The sequence below is a fragment of the Uloborus diversus genome, chromosome 9, assembly GCF_026930045.1.
Source record: "Uloborus diversus isolate 005 chromosome 9, Udiv.v.3.1, whole genome shotgun sequence".
Classification (NCBI taxonomy): domain Eukaryota; kingdom Metazoa; phylum Arthropoda; class Arachnida; order Araneae; family Uloboridae; genus Uloborus; species Uloborus diversus.
The window spans coordinates 31897942-31922518 of NC_072739.1; the positions used below are offsets into that span (position 1 = coordinate 31897942).

General features: G+C 34.0%; 1 long non-coding RNA gene across 1 annotated transcript; it reads right to left on the bottom strand.

Annotated features, from left to right (window-relative positions):
• Positions 1–2695: 2695 nt before the first annotated feature.
• LOC129229340 (uncharacterized) lies at positions 2696–24042 on the bottom strand. The gene is made up of 3 exons (XR_008581087.1): positions 23801–24042; positions 19052–19167; positions 2696–13276 (listed from the first exon to the last, which is right to left on the bottom strand). It is a non-coding gene; the product is annotated as an uncharacterized LOC129229340 (long non-coding RNA).
• Between the last annotated feature and the right edge of the window lie 535 nt (positions 24043–24577).

Here is a 24577-nt window from a genome sequence, read left to right on the forward strand (position 1 = left end):
TCAAAAAATTTAACAAACACGGTTTGTGCAGGAACGCATTGCATTCCGAGAAATGTATACTAAAGAGAATAAAATGCGAACTACGAGACTCGATGGATATCATTGAATTGAACGTGGATAAATTGAAAGAAAACTTTGAACAATTAAAACGTGATTATATGCTATTACGAACTGAACTCGATGAACTAAAATCGAAAAGGATTGGAATACCGGATAATTGTATAGGTTTTATCTGTCAAAACCAACCGTTGTAAAAAAAAAAAGAAGTGTATCGAGATGTATTGGAAAGTAAGTTTTTCATGTCTGTTTAGAATTTTTGTCAAGCTTGCAAAAATGATTATACACAGTCCAGGCACATTAATGTGACCACCACGTACTTTCCCCGTCAAATAACCAATCACAGAAGGCAGGTGGCAGCACAGTACAGTTGAGCGTATATAAAGGGTGTGTGAGGGATTCGGAAAAGGTTATTTCCCAGCTCCTTGGAAAACTGCAGTGATAACTACCATCCACAAACCCAATAAACCGGTCAACTCTCCTGAGGGTTATAGACCAATTAGTCTTCTGCCTGCACTTTCCAAGTTAGCTGAGTATTGTATTTCTATACACTTAAAGCAGTGGATTAGCCACAACAATATCATTCCACCTGAACAATTTGGATTCCGTGCCAAACATTCCACCACACATCAATTACTGAGAGTAGTGGAATCCATTAGAGAAGCACAGTACAACTACAAACAATCAATAGCCCTTTTCTTAGATATTGCTAAGGCATTTGATAAGGTTTGGGTACCTGGACTCATTTACAAATTAATACATCTTGAGGCTCCTCAAGCACTCATTCACATTTTAACATCCTACCTCGTAGGAAGGCACTTTGTCGTTCGTGTGAAAAACACATACTCATCCACCCGTGCAATAAGGGCCGGAGTGCCCCAAGGGTCAATTCTCGGTCCCTTATTGTACAATATTTACACGAGCGATATTCCAAAACATCCCACAACAAGTATTTCCTGCTATGCAGATGATACTGCAATCTTGGCTCACGACACCTCCTTCATTGGAGCACTTGCATCAATACAAACTCACATCCATGCACTCGAAGCCTGGCTTAAAATATGGAAAATTAAGGTTAATGCCGATAAGTGCAAAGCTATTAATTTCTTCCATAATAAAATACCTCCAGTAGATCTCAACCTTATGGGTCATATCCTCTGGACAACTAACTACAAATACCTTGGTCTAACCTTAGACTTAAATCTTACATGGCACAGCCATATTACAGAAATTCATAAACGTTTTATAATACGCAAAATTCAATTAAGCTCACTAATTCATCGCCGATCATGTCTAAGCATTGATAACAAATTACTGATCTACAAGTTATATCTAAGGCCTCTACTGACCTATGCATGCCCCATTTGGTGCATGACAGCAGTCTCTAACTTCAAAATTCTCGATACTAGCCAGCACATTATGCTGCGCCAAATTACTAACTCTCCTTGGTACATTCGAAATGATGCATTAGAGAGTGAACTGCGCATTCACTCGATCAAATTTTTTATGTTCAGGCTTTCGCAAAAATTCTACAATAATATCCAATTTGTGGATAATCAGCTCCTTAACGAGCTCCCAACATATGATCAAAGCGATCCAATACATAGACGGAGACCACGAGCTGTTCTCGCGTTTTACCCTCCTCCATTTCATTCCTAATTTACTTTTTCTTTTGTTTTATTTTTATGTTCATTTTTAATATTATCTTCCCCATTTCAATATGCAGCTTCCCCATTCAATTAAATCTCAAACATAATTGTTAAAATTCTCCTAAGGGTGCTCAGTTACTGTGGTATCCCCCATATTCCCCATTTCTTTCCTCCGTTGTGTCGGCTCAGGAAATGACACCTTCCGATTACAACCGCCAGGTGGCGCAATGATGACGGCGCTGGTGCACCACAACTCTCCGGATTTGCTCTCGGCCAATCACGACCCTTGCTCCTCGACGGCTTTGCCTCCAATATCATTACACCAATCATCACAGTCAGCTACTCTCGACATCCTTCCATTGGAGATTACAGACACCCGTCTAAGAGCTCCAGAATCAAATTCCATTTTTTCAATCGTTGGCGTAATGCAGAAACGAAGCGATTTAAGGGCAATGGCAAAATGAGGCGCACTAAACACAACATTTCTGACGTTTAGTACTCCTATACTCCCTTCTAGTGTCGAAGCTGGATACCTTTTTCGCCCGGTCAAACCATATACTCCAAATCCGTTACTATGATTTAAATGCCAACGGTGTGGACAACCAAAGATTTCGTGACATTGTACAGACACTTGTACCAGATAAGTTTGAGTTGGGGATTTTTTTTTTTTTTTTTTGTAAATTCTTTGTGTTTGTGCCAAGTATAACAGATGAATATGTTTGTGATTATTATTTTGCCAACAAGAAAGGCTTACGATGAATAAAACAGCAGATCAACTTGGAAAATTGTGACTCTTCGCGGAAATTTTATTTTTTAAAAAAAAGAGACAGTTCGCACGAACTGTGTGTCGTATGATAACCTCTTGAAAGACATGCATATAGAGTTTGATTGCGGCAATTCGGATTATTTTGTCGACATGTCATCCCTTACACAGCATACACGTTGTAGAGGGCAGTGGTATGAATATCATAATTACTCAATGGTCATCATTTGCTCTTTTTTTTTTTTTTGCACTGACGTAAAAGAAGTTTTTCTTTGTTAGGTTATATAAAGTTATTTTTATAGAAATATTCAGATGTATATATAAATATATAGAGAGAGAAAGAGAGAGATTGCTAAAAAGAATATCCAACTATACTTAAAGAGCATCTGGTTTATAGAAACAGTTTGCTTTTTCAAGGGACAAAATTGAATAAGTATAAAATAATCAATATTTATTTCTGTCATATGTTTTTAAACATGATAAAGTTTAACTATCCTAAAATCACACCATCTTCAATCCTCCTGAACCTTCATAGACTCTGTGAAGTATTGTTAAATAATAGAACCACATTTCCGCTTCAAGGAATGTATTGCAAAAGACACCAAAGGATGACCTTTCTCAGCTGGTGAACGGAAGCCTTTTAAAAAATGATTTCGAACTCAAGAATTCAATGAAGAAGATTTCTGAACAGAAGAACGTAGACCATTAATTTTTTGAAGATATGTAAAGCAGCATACAAAGAAAATATTATCGTTGCAAATTTCAAAGCACTAGTTTGCAAGTGTTTGCGTTATATGTTTCAAAGTACTGTTATATCAAGTATTTATCTACAAAATAAAGACTTTTAATCGTATGAATTGAAATATTGTACATATTTCCTAACCTTGCTTCAAAAAGCACCTGCTTTAAGACTTTCGGGTACAGAAACCAGTTCGGAGTAATAGGATATTTGTGAGCAAGCAGAAAATATGATTGAAACAGTGTTTCTAAGTGTTAAAGGAGGGCTACACATAAATTTGCAAAAAATAAAAAAAAATACTGTTATTTTACAGTGACTTGGAAAGGACTCTAAGAAGGCAGTTGAGTAGCAAACTACCCAACGCAAAGCGATGCAAAATAAACATTGGATACATAGCTTTTAAATTCAAGCACAATCCGTTAAACGGTGTCCATTCATTTACGCTGGCATATAGTGTAAAATACTTTGAGGATGGAACGTGCGATTCTGATTGGATTTTGAAGTTAAAATGTTCCATTAACCAATCAAAATTAATTCATTTGTATGCAAATGGGTATTTTCAAGCTAAATATTTAAAATAACTTTACAGTGCTGATGTAAAAAGGTTGCATAACACGTATCGACATGATGCGAGGAATGCAATTTATAATCCTGCTTTGTCAGAAAAATTAAAACGTATTTCAAGTAAAAGCATATAGTAATTCGATATCAAGTACTATGCGACTGTTCATCAGATTTAATAATACTACTTAGTAGGGAACATAACCTGAATTATATTTTTTTCCGTTAAATAAAACTATCAAATTTTGCTCCTAAAAATTTGGAATATATGAAATTTGATAAACGACGATTTATGACTTTCGGTTACATTCATTAATGATGACTCAAGCACAGCTTAACGATTTGTATTCAAAATTGAATATATTGGTTGCAATGACGAAGAAGATTGTGTAGAATTAAAGTGTTCAGTAGTAAGTTTAAGTAATGATTTCCAAAAGTTTTTTCAGAAGAATATATTGTAGACTTCAAAAAAGAAAACGGAAACATCAAAACGTTTCAAAGAAAGAAAAATGGCCCGCTTTGTACAAAACAAAAAGACTGAATCGCATGAAAGTGAAATTTCAACTACCACATAACCTAGAAAAAGAGGATGACATAAGTTTCGTTCTTCTTTTCAACAAAAAAAAATCCAAAGGAGATAAATAGTTCAAATATTGTCAGCAAATTAGAAACGAAACAAGAAATAATTCTAGGACCAAATAGCAGTCGAATTCTAAAACTTCTTGCAATTTTGCGCCTAAAATGTATTTGTTCCTAAAAATAAGGAATATATGAAGCTCGATTAACGACAATTTAAGACTTTGTTTTCTTCATTAATAATGACTCAAGCACAGCTTAACGATTTGTATTCAAAATTGAATATATTGGTTGCAATGACGAAGAAGATTGTGTAGAATTAAAGTGTTCAATAGTAAGTTTAAGTAATGATTTCCAAAAGTTTTTTCAGAAGAATATATTGTAAACTTCAAAAATGAAAAAGGAAACATCAAAACGTTTCAAAGAAAGAAAAATGGCCCGCTTTCAACAAAACAAAAAGACTGAATCGCATGAAACTGAGATTTCAACTACCACATAACCTAGAAAAAGAGGATGACATATAAGTTTTGTTCTTCTTTTCAACAAAATAAATCCAAAGGAGATAAATATTTCAAATATTGTCGGGAAATTAGAAACGAAACAAGAATTCTGGTAGAAAATAGCAGTCGAATTCTAAAACTTCTTACTGAGTTGCATCTTTCTACATTAAACATTAAATGCAATAAAAATGATCCACTTAACTTGTCTGAAAGAAATAGTGGAAATGAAACTAACGTTCAAATGTACCAAGAAAATTCTTATTTTAAACACGTTTAACTTAGCATATTTATAGATGCCAGCGGTGTGGACATTCAAAGATTTCGTGACATGGTACAGACAATTGTACTAGATGTACTGATCCCCACTACGATACCTTTCGTCTGACAAAAAGACTGAATCGCATGAAACTGAAATTTTATGGCTCAAAGAAGAAAAAAAAAAAAAAAAAACTATCACGTACTGGCTTCAAACAAGAAGATTGACTGCAATCATAGGGTCAGGTGGGGTAAAATGGGTATAAAATAGCCTACTTTTGGATTTTGACTCAAATATTTTTGTCAAAATATTTTGTTTCTAAATTTTTTTTGTTTTATGTATACATTACATATGTTGAGAGTAGAATTAAATGATTTTCACACACAATTTGATACAAATTTATTTTTTAAAGGAGTGTTTATGACTATATGTTTTCTATACCCATTTTACCCCACGCAGGTGAAAATGGGTAGCCTCTGGGGTAAAATGGGTATTGAAGTCTAAGAAGCGATAAAAAAGCAAACTTTTTGTTCAATGCACGTGATATTATAGACTTAAGAGTCAGTTAACAAAATTTTACAATTTAATTTTAAAAAAATAGTGCAAAAGGTAAATTTGACAAAATATTAATGAGGTTTCTTTCAATGCATGATATCCATACTTGTCATTCTTTAAAAAAAGAAATGACCTCTATTGTTAAATTGTGGCTCATTAATTTTTTTATAATTTGATGTTTTTTAATGAAATTCATGCCGTCTATATCAGGAAAAATAAGAAAACTCCCCCATCTCGGATTTTTTAAAAATATTTCATCTCATAATATTTTCCTCAAAAACCATATATTTGTGGATAAATTCTTTTTTGCTTGTTTCCTCTAAGTATAATATTTATACCCAGACACCTGTGGTTAAACTTCGCTTCATAAGCATATTTTTAACAGTTTCTATTCCAGATACTTCCTCTGAATGGAAACTTTCTTTTCCTACTATTTTTTATTTTCTTGTTTTTTAATTCATTATTTTTCCCACTTTCAACTCTTAGCCTTTCTGAAACATCTTTGCCAATGTTACCTGTATTTGCCAGCATACATTTAAGTTGTTTTAAATAACTCATGCAGGTAATTGTCAAATCTGAAGCTCTTGTTGAAATTGCAGACAATATTGCACTTTTCAAATCTTTATAAGGTGACGAAATCGTGCTTTGTGAGGCATAATTTTCAGATTGAAAGAAGGATGTGTTCTGTGAATTTAAAGATTCATTAGAGAAATTGGTAGCATCCGATTGCAATCAAATACAAATGTGACGACCAGCAACAGGCTGGGCCCAGCATATTCTGAGGAAATCGTTATTTTGTGTGCAAGTGCACAAAAACTCCAAAATAAGTATACCGCTGGCTTCTTATTATTTGTTATGATGGAGCGAAGTTTATTTTATAAAGTCATGGCATTGGCATACTTTTATGTTTCAATCATTTTAAATTAACCACAAATGAATTAATATTCATTTAAAGGAAACTATGCTGTTGTATCTTTTAAAACAACTTGTTGGAATGATAAGCCTAACCATATACCCATTTTCAAAATATGAGATTAAAAATTGAAAAAAAAAATTTTTTATTCCCTGTAAGTTGAAGCAGCAACAAAAATGTCCAACTAAAGATATTATGACACAGTAATAAAAATTTCTCAGAAATCAGGAACTGGAGATAGAAGTTTAAGCAGACAACATGCGGCTTGAATTTATCTACTTCAATTTAAAATGTTACCTCTCACTAAAAAATAATCTATTGGAAAAATATATTTTGTGAAACAAAATTCAGAACAGTCAAGTATAATGTCCCACTCACAAAAATGCAAATTTAATTTAAAATAATTTGTTTTTAAAACCATATATTTTGACTACCCATTTTACCTCACCTGACCCTACGTAATTAACAAAAAAATAGCCATACATAAGAACTGTAGAAAATCAAATTCCATAAGTTTGAAAAAGACTTTTTCAAGCTAATGAATAATACTTTGTTTGGAAAAACTTTACAAAGTCCCCAAAAACGCATTTAAAAGGTGCTTAGAATATTAAACTAAGAGAAGATTATTTAGTCCCCTGTTAAAAATTTTTATTTATTATTTAGAAATATAAGATTTAAAATCACGAAGAAAAAAAAGTATGCCTTGATAAATTCATTTTTATTGAATTCACATTATGATTTCGCTTTCAGTCTAGCAAAGAAGATAAATATAAAAGCACATGAGGAATATAGAGAAAACATGTCAAATATTAGCTATCATTTAACTGGAAAAGAATGTGAGATTTGCTTATATCGTTTGAACTCCAATAACTGATTGCAATCACGCTTTCCACTTGCAGTGTGTCGAAACGATTGATTGGAAGAAAACCGAACGAGTCCGAAGTGTAGACAAGAATTAAGTCCTTAAAAGTTATACATTTGATGAATTGAAAGTGTGCTAAAAATTTAATGAAACTACAAAGTTAAAATAAAAACCTTTTTCCCAAAGATACTCTAGCTCGGATTTACGCTTTGAAATAAATACACAATGTTATCAACAGAGTTTTCTAACGCTTTCAATGAGATCACTTTAAGTATGCAGACGCTTAGAGACCTCTTGCCTTAACAACACCTGGTGGATGTGAAAAAGAACACAATTTGTGCATGGATAGATGAAACAGCAGATGAAGAGTTTATGCTTCAAAATGCAGAAAATTTTGATTGGAAAGAGAATTTTCAGAAACTGAGGTATGGTATTAGAAACTGAGTCATGGTTTTTATTAGGAACAACGCTGCTGTCATAGATATGACGTTAGTTTCAAAAGCTTGATGAAAATTCAATTTTTCTTCTTGAAGACACTGAATTAGGAAAATTACCATTCATCTAAACATATCAGAAAATTTCATTATGCGCAATACAGAGAGAATATCAACATGGAATGTTATGTTAAATTTTCATTTATCTGAATATGGGTTGGAAATTTTTTTTGAAAAATGCATGACCAAATTATGTTAGTATACGGAAGAATGTAGGAAATTCATAATGAATGCAGAGACTATGAAGTTCCGGAAAATCTTTAAAAACCAAAAACATTTTGTTTAACTTTTATAAATTTGAGCCATTTGGTTAAGATCAAGGTTTGGATTTTTAAATTGCAAGCATATTGCACAACGTCTTGACTGTCCAGCGTCCCGACGGATATGGACTACATGATTCACTTGTTATTTGCCAGAGCAGCAGCAATGACGACCGAGCAATGCACGTCGCTGCGGGGAACCAAGGGAATAAATGTCGAGATTTGAAATCAAATGAAGTTGCTTTGGTTCAATACCATGAGTCGAGAGGATGTGGAAATAAATTCATCAAATGTTTACGAATCGTGTGATAGACATTGAACAAGAGAAATGAATTGTTCTTTCCTGAACTGATAACACGAAAGAGAACTGTTGAATTTGAGTTGGTAAGAATTTGTAATAATATTTTTTTTTGTTATGAAACAACGATTCCTTGTACTACAGATGTAACTATTATTTTTTTTCTAAGGTTTACCAAGTTCGCAAGAAGAGAATTCTGTACAATTGCTGTATTTTAATAAACAATGGATAATATATATCCCGGGTTTTAATAGTTTACACCATTGGTTGACCAAGTGATTTTAATGGAAGAATCAAGGCGTGATATCCTCATGCTCACAGGAGTACAGTTTAATTTCCCAGTGCAAGTAGGTAATGTACATAAATAAGATCAAAAAGATGTATGTCGGAGTGGTGTGCTTCCTGGAGAAACTGTTAGCCCTAAAAAGATAAAAATTGATGTTACAGCCCTCTCAAATTTCCACACCAATTCTGCCGATTGGCCCATTTTTAAAAGTCAAATATTTCTATAATCCAATTCTAAATGCAATGAAAAACGAATTTGATTGAGTTTGTGAACTGTTTACGCGCCATCATGGTAAAAGTGTACCGTGTATGGCAAAATGGGACTGTCCAAAATCAGTACGTGGAAAATGTGGTGCACTACAGGTCATAGATGACAGAGGCGAACAACGGCTGTGGAGATGTGCTCGCGCAAGTAGACGTGCTAACATTGAGCAAATGAACATCCAGATGAACCTAGGGGCTATCTACAGTTTCTCCCAAACTACTGAAAAGAAAATAATAAACTACTGTAAGATCATGTAATTGTGGTTTTCCTTAGTGTAATGATAAGATTGCTTAGGTATTTCTTCGGCTTGCAGCTGATATAGTCACTTGATGTTGTGCACAAAGTAGAATAGAATATGACATAGATGGGTGAAACGTTCCCAAAGGAATATATATGCATTTTATATGTGTTATATATGTCTTGTATCGTCAAGTTTGTTATATAAGCACGTAATGTTAACAGTGGCTTGGAGTCATTCACCATACTACTTTAGCAACAGCTATTGTTGAGTATACAAGACCTATTGGAGAAGAAGTGGAACATTCAAAATCAGCAATCATAGAATATCTTTAGCATGTAATTTTTCAATAAAATCATTCAACTGGAGGAATGAAAATCTAGATTTTTAAAAGTTTCACAAAAAGTTATCTTTTATATTACATATTTTCCAAAGTAATAACAAATTCCCTAGATCAAACTAATTGATATCTCATAAGTAGGATGTTAGGGGAGACTTTCTACGGAATACTTAAAATGTTCGTTTAAGCCCCAGTGTTAAAATATTAAAAACTGGCACAAACTGCAAAGGGCAGAAAGAATTCATGGATGGACAGTAGAAAAAGAGCAAGAACCAGGCAACTTGTGTTAATTACCGAAACTACAAAAAAAAAACTAGACGCATTAGACATTTGGTTACCAGAACTTTCTACTGTATATTGTTCATAACTAACGATTACACGGGTGGAGTTTCTTTGCAAACCAAAAGGAGAATACATTGAGTACTATGATGATTGAACAATATGCTCGTTATTGTTCTGCTGAACCCTAGTTTATGTTGACACAGCCAAATAAAGAAGGTAATCTCTAAGTGCATTGTGTATAGATGTGGGTTAACAGAATCCAAGATTCCTGCATATTTCAGTTTAACCCCAATTCAACCTCATTTTGTTTTAGGTTGTGACAATCTCATTTATATTCCTACTCTTCCGAACATCCAAGCTAAATCTCAAGAGGCCGAATGTGCAAACTACAGCAGCAAATATTGATGTGTAGACCCAGATCCCCAACTTCCATTTGATATCGACAAGAAAACAATAAACTTCTGAAGTAATAACAATGTTGGAATATGCTAGACCTGTTGGAAGAGAAATTGGAATATTCAGATTTTATAATATTAGTCAGCGAGAATCGTAGACCTTATTCATTTATTTGCCAATGAATTTATACAACAAGAGGAACTGAAATGCAGCTTTTTAAAAGTTTCACACAGAGTAATAATTTTGGAAAAGATGTGTATTAAGGATAACCAATTTACTAGGTCAAATTGATGACAAGCTTATAAGCAGGATAGTACTGGACACTTTTCAACGGAATACTTCAATGAGGAAGCTTTTTTAGAAGAACCTGTAACAGGATCTAAACTGACACAAACTGCATAGGAGACAAAATATTCATTGATAAATAGTGAAAATAAGGAGAACAAGGCAGATTGAGTTGATTTCCGAAACTACAAAAAACCATCACTGTCAGAGGTGTTAAATATTTCGTTCGAACTTTCTGTTCAAAAGCTATTAGGAATAGTAAAGGATGGAGCTTCCTTGCAAACCTTAAAGACAATATAGTAAGTACAATGTTGATAGAACAAGGTTCTGGTTATAGTACTGTTGAACCATCATTGTAGATGTTGACGCTGTCAGAAGCAGATCTCATTTTTTAAGTGTACCATGTACAACTGTATTGAGTATAGCATTCACTGCCTCTGTTTTGACATTATCGATGTTTGGAAAAGTCTCTTATGGCAAGATTGTGTATAGCCACAACATATATTTTAGCAACGTTTTTTTGTATGTGTGGTGTTAGAATGTGCTCCACAAAAACAATGTTGCATACAAATTGCCAACCAATATTTCAATATTAAATAAATATATTTGTGATATCAATTGCAATTGTTGTGCAGTTAATTACAGGAAAATATGAACTAACAACAAATAAATTATGCAAATCCATTATTTAACTAGGTAATAAGTTTTTTGTGTAGCCTTACTGTATTCCCAAAGTGTTATTCATCTTTTACAGTACAAAGGGAATTAAAACAATCAACAAAAGCAACAGACTCAACAGTCAACTCATCACAAAACAACCAACTCTAACATTTAGTATTCGCAAATACTCAGCACTGCCTCTATAATGGAATTAGGTATGGAAGTGTCCATTACGCCAAGAGTATGTATTTTTGCAACACATATATCAGTAATGTTGTTTTGTGTCTTTCGTGTAATAATGTTCTTCATAAGAACTATGTTGCTTATGAATTGCCAACCAATACTACAATAGAAAATATTTGTGATATCAATAGCAATTGTTGTGCAGCTAATTACGGGAAAATATCAACTAACGATAAATAAATATTCCGAGTCAATTTTATAATTAGGGCAATGAGTTTTTGAAGTGTATTTTGTACAGCATTACTCTTTTCCTAAAGTTACATTCACTGTCCAAATTATAGGTAATGAGTTTTTTAAGTGCATTTTGTGTAGTATTACTGTATTCCTAAAGTGACATTCATTGCCTAATTGTACAAAAGAAATTCAACCAATTTACCAAAACAACCAGCTTTAACAGCAACTTAACAACAAAACAACCAACTCGAACATTCAGTATTCTCAAATAATCAGCACTGCATCTATAATGGAATTGTTTATGTGTGGAATTGTCCATTACGCCAAGATTATGTAGTTTTGCAACACATATTTCAGCAATGTTGCTTTGTTTGTTTGTAATGTTCTCTATTAATACAATTTTGCATATAGATTGCCAACCATTATTTAAATAAAATATTTGTGATATCAATAGCAAAAAATGTGCAGGTAATTACAGGAAAATGTCAACTAACAATAAATAAATTATGCAAATCAATTTTATACTTGTAGGTAATGAGTTTTTTTCTAGGTGCCAACTTTAAGTGCGTTAAACAACTTTAAGAGTGTTTAGAGCTGTATTTCTTGCCTGAAATCTTTGTAGCTTTTGAACAATAATTTTCAACTTTTGACAGTTGTTTGTTTTTGACTCTTTCTTTGTTGAACAGAAAGACAAAAATGCAAAAAAGAACTTTGGTCTGCAACTTTAAAAAAATTTGAAAGCTCCCTAGAAATTCATTTTGTACCAAAAACAGAGAGCAATGAATTTATTTATATCACCTCATCACCACCAAATAATACTATGCTGTAACGTAATTTAGAACCTACTACAATATTATAAAATGATATGCAAATACATTTGCAGTAAAAATATTCAGAAGTTGAGATAAGTTATAAAATTGTAAGATTGAGAATTTAAAAATTGTATGCCAAAACTGTTGTAAGTCATAAGAGTGAAAAAAAATAATCGCATTAAAAATAGCAATATCTAGATTTGAGAAATCTCATTTCGAATAGATCATAACAATATCTTGACTATCAATTATTTTTAATTTCAGTGCTGAAGTCCTTTATTTATCATTTGCAGGAAAATCTTCAACATGCTTTAATGAATATTTTTTTACGGGGTAGGGCAGAAGCCCTACACCCAACCCCCAACCTGGAGGACCAGACCTCCATATTTATGACCCCTGGAGGCAGGGTGGCTCGGTTATACCCCCAAGCACTGGGTGCTCCTTTTAATCGCCTTTTACAATATGGATCAGCTACAGTTTGTCGACTCTTCCATCTCTATTCTTGCAAAGGATTGACATTTAAATGGATTCCTTAACTTCTCACAACAGGGTGGGTTGATTTTGGATGGCCTCAAGCACTGTGCATTCATTTTAGTCGCCTGACCTCTTACAATATACATGAGCTACAGTTCGTCAATTCTTGAAACTTGTTCGCCACTTACACAGGGTTGACATTGAAATGGATTCTTAAATATTTCACAACATTTCACGCAGTGAAACAGGCTCAAGATGAAGAAACAAATCCTTCATTAACAAATTTGTGGGCTTTGTAGATAAAGAGTCCATACAAAAAATTATCCACCAGTATTCACTCTGCAAAAGAAAAAATTCTTACATTAGCATTCAACATACCAATATCAAAGAAAAAGAAAAAATCAATTGACATTTATACAAGAGCTGTCCCTCTACCCCCTTTCTTTTTTCATCCTCAAGCTGCAGACTATGAAGGCATAGAAAGCAGCAGGTGCTAGTGTATGCAGTAGGCAACAGCAAATTTCCCCTTCTATCTCTGTGACTGGCAAGTTCAACACCACTTTTCTTGTTGCGTTGCAGTCGAGAACGCATCTACTAAGTTTGCTCCACCCCCTGCAAAAAATTCAGGGCCTTAACCTCCACTGGATTGGGCCATGGGCCCGACGCTGTACAGCGTGGTTTGCGGGTACGTAGATCTGGGCCTGACCACAGTCAGTAGCGTAACTTCAAATTTTCACCCCCCCCCCCAGCAAATATGATTTTGGCCCCCTACTAAAAATCCTATTAACCTATACTTGTACTTTTTTTCGATTTTGTTGGCCCCGCAATTTTTTTCAAACACACACACAAACGCATATGTATATAGAGCTGTACATAAATATGGAGAGGTGGGTGAGCTTTTAGTTTAGAAAGGGATCATTAGCTACAGGAATCCGGCTAATGCTTCACAATGGGTAGGGAAAAAATTAGCAATTTTAGATTGTAATTGTAAATATAATATTTGTACAGAAATAGTGTTTCGAGAGAAGTTTCTAAAATTCTTCTAATTCAAAACCCTTTGTCGTAAATTTTTCAACATTGAAGTTTTAAAAACGCGATTGCAAGTCCTTTTTTGTAAACGTAATGGAAAATGGTCAGTAACTCTCTTCTACAAATATTTTGGTAATGGAAGTTCGAAAAACACAATTTTCGAAGACCTTCGATGATGTTAAAACAACGAAGTTCGGTGGTCATCCCTGGAAATTTTTCGAATTTGAACTTCTATAAATGCAATAGGCCACCCTTGATGACGTTAGATGAAAGGATGAGGTTCAGAACTCTCTCCCGGAGTTCTTCGAATTTCCAAAATAGCTATTTTAAACGTTTGTTGTTAGGAGGATGGAAGCTTCGGGGGCTTTACCCGTAAATTTTTCGAAAGTTCTTACACAAGTGACTATCAGACTTTTGGGGGAAGGAGTCAGAGACTCTTCCGAAAATCTTGACGTTAAAAATTCCAAAAACGCAATTTTAGACAATCTTCGTTAATGTTAATGAAAGAGGGGTGTTCGGGGGCTCTTCACTGGAAAATTTTTCAAATGGAACTCCTAAAAACGCAGTTGTAGGACACCTTTGATGATGTCAAAACAAAGGATTGAAATTAGGGCCACTGCCCCAGAATTTTCGAAAATAAAGTTCCAAAAACGTAAATTTTAGGCGAATTTAGATGATATTAAGAAAAGGGCAAGTTTTGGAAACCTTCTTTGTAAAGGTTTCGAAAAATACGATTGTAAGCCATCCTTAAATAGAATTTTTGCAACTCCGATTTCGAAAAATTCCAAACTCCTCATGCCCTTTCCCTAACTTCATTCAAAGTGGTTCATAACTGAATTTTTAGGATGTTATGTAAGGGGATTTTGCTCAAAGATGAGACTTCTGGAAAATTTCTGATATTGAAGTTCTCAAAACGCAATTTTAGATGATCTTTGGTATTTTAAAAAGAAAGGAGGGTTCAGTGGCTCTCTCCCAGAAATTTTTCGAAATTATACTGTAGAAACGCAATTGTAGGCCACGCACCTTTGATGACCTGACGAAAAGGGATGGGGTTCCGGGACTGTCCCAACCTTTTTTGAAAATCAAAGTTTAAAAATCACACATTTGGGAAGGGTTCAAAACTCGGCACCGGAATTTTTTGAAATTGAAGTTCCAAAAAAGCAATTTTTCACTGTTTTTGGACATATTAAGGAGAAGGAGGTTTCTTGGACTGTCTTCCAGAATGCTTCCGAAATTGAAGTTCAAAAACAAAATAGGCTACCTTTGATGAAGTAAAAGGAAATTATTTAGTTTTAGGATCCCTTCCTTCATACTTTCTTAACCAAGTCCCAATCTTTTATTTGTATTGAAAAAAAAATTGAGAAAACTTAGTGGGTAATATATTAACAATTGCCCTTATAAAAACTATTTAGTTTTAAAACAAAGTAGTTATTGCATTTCTTTTCTTCAAATTGCAAGGTCAGGAGTTGGGGGCTATTCTCCCCACCTAATGTCATGGCCTCTTTACTGAAAAGGCTAACTAAGCCGTGGCGAAGAGCCCCGACCATTTAGGGGGCCCAAAATGGCAAAAACTGCTTTAGCAAATGGCAAAAATTGTAATATTTGATTACAAGAGGGCCCCGAAAAAGTGTTTGGTCAACGACCTCTGATTTCTTACTTGGGGGTCCCTAGGACAATAGGATCTAGGGCCCAGAACCAATATAAGCAATAATATATAAATACCTTTGTACTGAAAATTAAAATAACGAACTATCCAACGTATTGAAGCATGAAACATGCAAATTATTGCAGGCACGTGTTTCGGTGTTACAAGCAACACTTTTTTCAATGCCAATAAGTGTGAGCTTCCAGATGAAAAGACAAACGAGAAAAGCAACAGGCTGGAACAGGAGATAGTATAAATACCAAAAATCAGAAATTAAAACAAAAAAAGGTAAAATGACAAATTTATATAACTCCATCAGGGAAAAAAACCGCTAAGTAATAAATTTCCAAGAAAACCCATAAACAATGCAAATAGTCTAAAAATGAAACCAATCTGAATAAATTAGCAATCTAAGTTTAATGGGGTTTTTTCCTAATACAATGATATAATAAATTTATCATTTTATCTTTTTTTGTTTTGTTTAATTTCTGATTTTTGGTATTTACACTATCTCCTGTTCCAGCATGTTGCTTTTCTCGGATGAGGCCTTCTAAGATGGAAAAAATTCTGATACCCTTTCCCTTTTGAAATTCTGGTCATGTCCTGATACTTTAGCTACATATTAGCACGTTGAAAATAAAAAGGGGGTTCTCATCATAAGAATTAAAAAAATAAAATAATTAATTTAAATTGACATCTTGAATTCAAATTATGTTTTTCGCAATCACAAGTTTGTGTACGTAGGCATGTGTGTTTGTGTCTGTGTGCAGGCATGAGTAATGAGTGTATGAATGTACATGTATACTAAGCCTTGAGTGTTTGTGTCGGTGTGCAGGCATGAGTGTCTGGGTATGTGTGTGTATGTATGTATGCGTGTGTGTGTAGGATATAGACGCAACCTGGAGACTGTTTCCGCTAGAGGAGCAGCATCGGGAGGGGCCGGTTGACGGTGGTGCTGCAGAGGGAGGGAGGGAGGGGGGAAATAAAATTATGGGACATCAATACCCTCAAGTGAGAACAATAAGCAATCGTGATTGCTCAAAAAAAAAATTAAAATCTGGCAGTCTGTTTAATTTATATTTTATTTCAATTTATTTCTTCATAATTGAGAGCAATCATGTACAGTCGAACTCTCTTATAGCAAGCCTTGTTTTAACAAGAACTCAGATTCAGGGAGGAAATCAACAGGATTTGGTTGATACAATATTAAGTCTATCGGAACAAAACTCGCTTTTAACAAACAAACCCCGCTTAAAGCAAGCAATATTCCTGTAATTCATAAAATGTCTATTGATTTGATCCTATTTTTCTTTTTTTTATGTTTGGAAAACTACCAATAACATTTTGAATTCAACCGAAAGTTAAATATTAAACATAAACCATGAGAAAAAGCGATGACATGGCCTTTTTTTCGTTTTTTTAAATTTGTGGAGTAGAGGAGCATTCAAAAATTATATATTTGTTGAAGAGAATGTTATTTCCGAGATAGATACTTCCGAGGAGGAGAGAAAAATGAAAGCGACCACTACATCGACCAATGTGAAAAATTTGAAGTTAAATAGTGCGTGACATATTTGCTCCTAAAGTGCAGAAAAGCTTCAAACTCTTTTGAAGCTATGGATGCAAATGACGGAAATGATGATAAGTTTTATGCACACTACAGCATTGCATTCAAGGAATCCTTGTCACAATATTTTAATCCATAATTTCAAAGAAAAGTAATCAGCAAATGTCAAACAAAAATATCAAGGAAATGACAATTAAAAGCAATAAAGAACTGCTAAGTTACAGCATTCTGAGAATGCAATTCCACCCTTATTTCAGACTCATTAATTTGGAATAACCATAACTGATCAGTTAAGCAAGTAAGCTTGTATAAGCACTGAGTATCCTCATACTGGTAGCTAAAAACATTTTATTAACCAGTGAGAGCGAGAATTCTGCAAATTCCGTACACCTTCACCTCCAGAAGTTCAGTACAGCCTTGGGGTGGTAATTTTTAGCTTTATAAGTGATTGTTTATAAGGTAGATCGACTAGTGAATGAGCCTTTAAGCCCAATTGTTAAAACTAGCACTTGGTCATGAAAGCAAAAACCAAGTTATGCATGTAACAGGGTTCGCCGATATATATCAGTCGATATGTATCATGATATACATCAGTCGATATGTATCATGATATACATCAGTCGATATGTATCATGATATGATATATATCAATCGATATATATCATGATATATATCACGATATATATCCTATATTTATTTTGAAAATATCATGACATTTTGATATTTTCGATATTTATTTTTTCAATATAAAAAGCTTAATTATCATAGTAATATTGTTTATTTATTATTAAAAATAACCGAAAAGTTATGAGCTATATTTTTATGATATATAATACACAATATAGTATAACAAAGTAAAATAATATTCCTTTTTTACTTCCATTTTATATTCATGAAATTATTAGTCATGTGACAATTTCAATTCATATTAAAAGTGCCTAATTAATTATTAAACATTGCTCAGAAAAAATGAAGAAGTCCAATGACTGTGCACTGACTAATGTATATTGTATATTTCTGAATCATATAACTGTAAAAGGAGTTAATAGAAGAAAAATGAGTAAAACAGCTAATACTAAATTAAGTTCATTAAAATTGATAAAAATGCAAAATGAAATTTTGGATATAAATAGTGAAAGAATTCTTAATTTTAAGTCTGTAACATATTTTGGAAGTTATGAATGGCAAAAGTTGGAACTGTCAAATCTTAAAAACAAAGATGCTCGTGATGATTATTCAGTTGTATTTTAGTTGTTAATATGGATGCCAATATTGGATTCAGTTTAAATAAAATGAATATTTGAAATGTTATTACTTTATATTTTACTTATGGTATTATAAGAAAACAAACCAAGTCTACATATTGTAATTATAATATAACAAAATAAAGAGTGATTTGAGGATGCATGTACTAATTTGAAGACTTGAGTTTGTGCTAATTGAAAATATCAAATATATATCAAAATATCGGACATTTTTGAACCCTGGCGTGCAATTATTTTCCAAAAACACGGAGAACTTTTAAATTCCATGTCAGATTATATGTATTTTTATTTATTTTTTTTTTTGAGGGGGGGATGGGATAAATGAAAAAAGTGCATGAACCCAGTGAATGAACACCCCCAACTGTAAGATAATCAAACCATTTTGCTGTCTTTTTCTATTAGGAAATGTAAAGCGGAAGGTGCAGCCTATTCATCTGTAAAGAACTTTTAAACATTAAAAAAAAAAAAATATGTTATGAGCTGCCCATTTACTAGTCGGTATACTCTACATTAGATAATGAAAATTTAGCAGAGAAAACTTTCTGGGTGTTCAAATTTATAACCTAAAAAACAATATTTTTTTGCAATATATTGGAAAATAGGTGTACCTGTCATTCCATCTAAAATGTTGGGTTGGCTGGATTCTTTCATCAGTCAAAAATATTTTGGAAGCATTTTTAGCTGTATCTGCCCTTTTCTTCACTTCCATCATCAACAAAAGCTGCTAAAAATAATATCAATAAAATTTATGGCAACAAATGTCATTTACAATATTTCACACTATAAGCAGAGCTAGATAATGTAGACGCACGTGCCCACAGCACATCAGATTCAGGAGTCGAAAGTTTTAAATTCAGAGACTCGGAATCGGCCATTTTCCATTACAGTCTGCAAATCTGTCAATGTTTGCAGAGTCTAAGTCGGATTTAAATTGCGAAAAAGGGGTCGGAGTCGAACACTTTGCATTTTTAAGAGTCGAAGTGAGGCAGTCCCCCCCCTCCCAAACACATTTCTACGCTATCTTGAATTTTTTGCCAAAGTTGGTTTAAAGTTTGGGAAACCTGCGTTAGATTGCACTAGGCAATGGTGTCCAGAAAGGGTAAGAGGATCCGTACCACTTACTTAAGAAAAGAACGTGTTTTGGGAAAGCAAAGTTATTTCAACAAAAAGAAAAGCAAATAATGTTGGGGGAAAATCTCAATTCTTTCAGAAAGAAATCTTTAAATTAAATTCTTTTTTAAACAGATACAGCTTATTGCTTAGCAAATTAAGTTCCCCTCTCTTTCTTTCAGCCCCTCCTTTTTATTTTTCTTCTTTATACTCTGTCTGAAAAGAAGGGCCTTCAAAATGTTTCTCTCTTTTACTCTCATCCCCTGCAGGAAATTTAAAATTTGTTTTAGTTGTTCGGTTGGAGTGATAATGGAAATTGATGTCAATGATGCATTTATTTAGGCATTTTTCAGATACCAATTGCAAAACCTTTCTGGAGCAGGGTCCCCGTACCAACACCCCTTCGCAAAGGTTCCTAACAAAAATAGTCTGAAATTGGACCTTTAAGATTTCAATTTTGAAAAGTTTCGGAGGAAGATCCCTAAAACCTCTCCTTACCTCTAAACCTGAAATTGAATTTCACCTTTCAGAGGAGGATTCTCAAACTCTTCCTTTTCCAAAATTGCCTAATGTTGGGAGAAAATCTGAATTGCTTTTGAAAAGAACCTTAAAATAAAAAAAATTCAAAAGTTACTGAATATTGATCAGGTTATTTCGTCCAACACCTCCAATTTCTCCCCCCCCCCCCCGACCCCATTTTTTTCTTTCTTTTTCATGATTGGTCTTTTAATAAGAAAGTCTTCAAAATGCTATACTTTGCAAGTCCCCTACACCCACTAGAACCATCAAAAAGAGCTGCTCGAACCTCATTTTCAGGGTTTCAGTGTCGAAAACTTTTCAGGGGACAATACCAAACGTCTTGCCTTCCGAAAGCATCGAAAATCGTTTAAGATTGTTCTTATGGAGCTTCAATTTTGAAAAATGGTTGAACCCCTAACATTACCAAATATGGTCCACAGTCGCGCTTTTAAGTCTTCAATTACGAAAAAATTTCGGACGCTTGCTCCCGTATGAAATCTGAAAATGAAAGAAAACTAGTTTCAAAAAAATTAATTTGGAGAGCATTTAAATCCCTCCACTTGGTATCACTAAATATCTCTTTAAAACTTCGTTTTCTGCAACTTTAATTTCAAAATAGTTTTTGGGGAGAGCTCCAAAACCGCCCTGTCCATAACATCAACAAGGCTAGTCTGAAACTGTGTTTTTAGAACTTCAATTTCGAAAAGTTGGGCGGAGAGGTGATGGATTTTGTTCTATTTTTTAAAAAAATCAATCAAGGGCAACTTCCAAAAATCCCATTTTTTTCATTACACTAACGTCAACAACTATAGCTTATAATGGCGTTTTTAAGATTTAAATTTCTAAAAATTTCCACAGAAGGCCTCACGAATTTTTCCTCCCTAGCATTACCAAAGACAGTCTAAAACTGCATTCTTGACTACAACTCCAAACAATTTCCTGGGTAGAATTCCCAGACTCCTTCTACCCCCTACCCACCAGAAGCGAGAATTTTTTAAAGGCTATGGTCGTGCCACTGGGTGACGGTTTGAAGTCCTTGCCCCACCTCGAAAAAAAGGAGAAGATCTGGGCACTGTTGCCCCCCCCCCCTCAAAAAATTGAAATTATAAAAAAAAGTGGGGGAGAGAAGCTAATCTTGGTTATATGGGCCCCCTCCAAAATAAAAACATATACCTATATGCCACTGGTTAAATGCACATGTCTGTTTTTGTTACGTTTAATACTACCTTCGCAATTTACTAATGCTGGAAGCATAGATGCTTACTAAATAATTTCTTAGTACAAAGGCAGTAAATAACAATCAGAAAATTATTCCAATGAAGCAAATACAAATATGCTTTACTTGAAAAATAGAACAACATTGAAGAAAGATTTTTTCTTCAGTTAAAAATAACTACCGGTTTTCATAAAGTTTTTCTCTTTTGAAAAAGTTTTGTTGACATGAGGTGTCACGATATTTTTGAGATGCACTGAGCTTTCTTTTATACTTTTTTCTTCCTTCTGTGACTTTTACTGGAAAAGTAGGCTAATAAAAATGACTTAAAACTTATAAGGTGAATATAAAAATAATTTTGAATAACTCTTGTCACACGAGAAGTATTTTAAAAAGTTTCATAAAAAATTATTTAAAGACAATGGGGGTTCGCTTTACCCTACGTTGAAAGGTAGTTTTTCTAACAGGAAATATTTTTCCCTTCAAGAGTCTTTTTTTTTTTTTAATTATATAAGCAAGACTTGAACATTGTGATACTAAATTTTACATACTGAAACTGAGGTAAAACTCTTCACTAGCAATGGGCCAAGCATTGTAATAAAAAACAATTTAAAGTTCTCTTTCATATCGAGCGAAATTAAATAAAAAATTTTAAGAAAAATATAGTAACTTTGTGAAAAAAAAAATAAAGGGGGGGGGGATACTTTAAAAATCTTTTTCCTATTGAAATTGAAAAAAAACTAAGGCTCAAAATGAATGTTTACTACGAGAATTTTATTTAAACAAGAATATAGCGTAATTATGCGTTTAAAAAAAAGAGAAAAATATATACGTGAAATACACCGCCAGCTCAGTCATTTCCAGCCGAGGACTGCAGTTTCGTGCTTATTAGCACTCATCAGCCCGGCATAGGAAAGTGATTGAGCTGGAGATGGAAAACCTCTTAAGGAAGCCAAGAGTACGAAACAAACAGGTAGCTAACATACAATTAGCAGACCAGACGAGTGACCGAAACAATGGTTCGGTTCAACTCGAAGATTGAACGCGAGGCAAGGTATATTCAGTAAATTACCGCCTTTTAGCCAAAGCAGAAATACATGAAATACACCGCCAGCTCAGTCATTTCCAGCCGAGGACTGCATTTTCGTGCTTATTAGCACTCATCAGCCCGGCATAGGAAAGTGATTGAGCTGGAGATGGAAAACCTCTTAAGGAAGCCAAGAGTGCGAAACAAACAGGTAGCTATTCGGCTTCCTTAAGAGGTTTTCCATCTCCAGCTCAATCACTTTCCTATGCCGGGCTGATGAGTGCTAATAAGCACGAAACTGCAGTCCTCGGCTGGAAATGACTGAGCTGGCGGTGTATTTCATGTATTTCTGCTTTAGCCCTGGCTATTGGCGGTAATTTACTGAAAAATATATATATATATTTTTTTAGTTCTGATCCTTCCAGTTAGTGGCGCGCTCTAGGGAAAGCTATTAAAACAAAAAGCTCACTATATTATTATTTGAGAGGATTCTTCCACTAGTGCTATCCATAAAATATTAAAATAATCGTTTCATTTAATAACTTCAGTTACACAGCAATTTTTTATTGTCTGCCGTCAAACGAAATATAACGAGGAATAGATTATGTTTGCATATATTTCTATCATATATACATCATAAATAGTTATATTTGACTTAATAGAGAGAAGATTATAGAATTTAAAAAAAAAACTTTTTTACAAACATACAACATACACAAATGTGAATCATAAATAACATTAAATTTTCACTTCGAAGAAAGAAAAGAGTTCTTAAAATATGATTTTTTTTCGATGCGTGTCTTTTTAAATATTTCTTTGGCATACGTTAACAATTACTTATTCTCTTAATTATTCATTATTTGTATCTTATGTACATAGTAACCTCATAAGTTTAAAAGTATCATGTCTGTATTATGTGTAATACAACTTAAAAGAATAGAAAATATTTCGAGGAAAACTTGAGGAACGCCCTAATAACCAACGATGACAAAAAAAAAAAAAAACATACATTTACTAAATTAGTTACTACAGATTTCCACTGTTTGACACGAAATAATTCTTCAATTTGCAACCATCTAAATTTTACTAAGTAATGCCCATAAGCAACAAAGTGAACACAGCATTAAAAAAGTCACATCATGTCAGTTTTCAGTCACAGCTGAGTGACGTGGCAACATTATTGACTTACAATCAGGTCCCGATTACTTAATATGTCAACTAGGCCTTGGCCTAGGGCCCCTGCAGTGTAGGGGCCCCCAAATGGCAAGAATTGTTTTAGACAATGGCTAAAATTATAAGTTTTGATTACAATGGGAGCCCGAAAAAGCGTTTAGCCTTGGGCACCCCGATATCTTAAACAAGTAACATCCAAACAGAAGAACTGAAGAAAATGCGATCTACGGTCAATACTTATACAATTTTAGCATAAACATCTAATATCAAATAAAATTGTGGAAATAATTACTTATTAAAATCATTCTTACTTACCAACGCACTACAGATTCCGCCCGAGACTTGTGACTACAGCTACGTTGTGATGTCTGATGTGGCAGCTCTGGTGGCAGAGAGAAGAGAAAACTGAATCGATCGAAGAGGCGTGACGGGGGAAATCCACTAAGTAAAAGAAAAATGTTTTTTTTCCGTTGTAGTCTGGGAGCAATTGGTTTCCCGTGCAATTTTAGTAATATTATTTTTGAGAGTTAGTTTTTCTGAAAGGTATTGGCACGAGAAAAACGAATTTGGATGTTGGCAACCTCGAAACTGGTACAAGGGGGCGGTTAGAGGCCATTCATGCATAAATTACGTAAGGGTCCCGAAGGGGAGGGGGGTTGGGAAAATCTCTGCATATTCTTACTTGGGGAGAGGCGGGTATACCTATTCGTACGTAAGATTTTTCAAGTCTATATTTTGCATTAGAAATCGCATGGTCAAGAGGTTTAATAAATAAATGAAATAAAATATGAACAGATTAAAATAAACTACACAATTTTCTTGAAAAAAATCCAATAAATAAAAATTAAAAAATCCCCCTCAAAAATCGTGATGGCGGAACTTCCGCCTTAACCCCCCCCCCCCCTCTGTGGGCACCCCTGATCCCATCCTTAATGCAATCCTGGGCCTTGCCGGCATTGTGATGTCTAATATGCAGGAGAGTGCACATGGGGGGGGGGGACACCTGTTTGCCCGGGCCCGAGCCTTTAAGGGTACTCGAGATTTTTTTAATGAGGAGTGAAATATATGTAGGGACTTCAGGGTGAACAATAT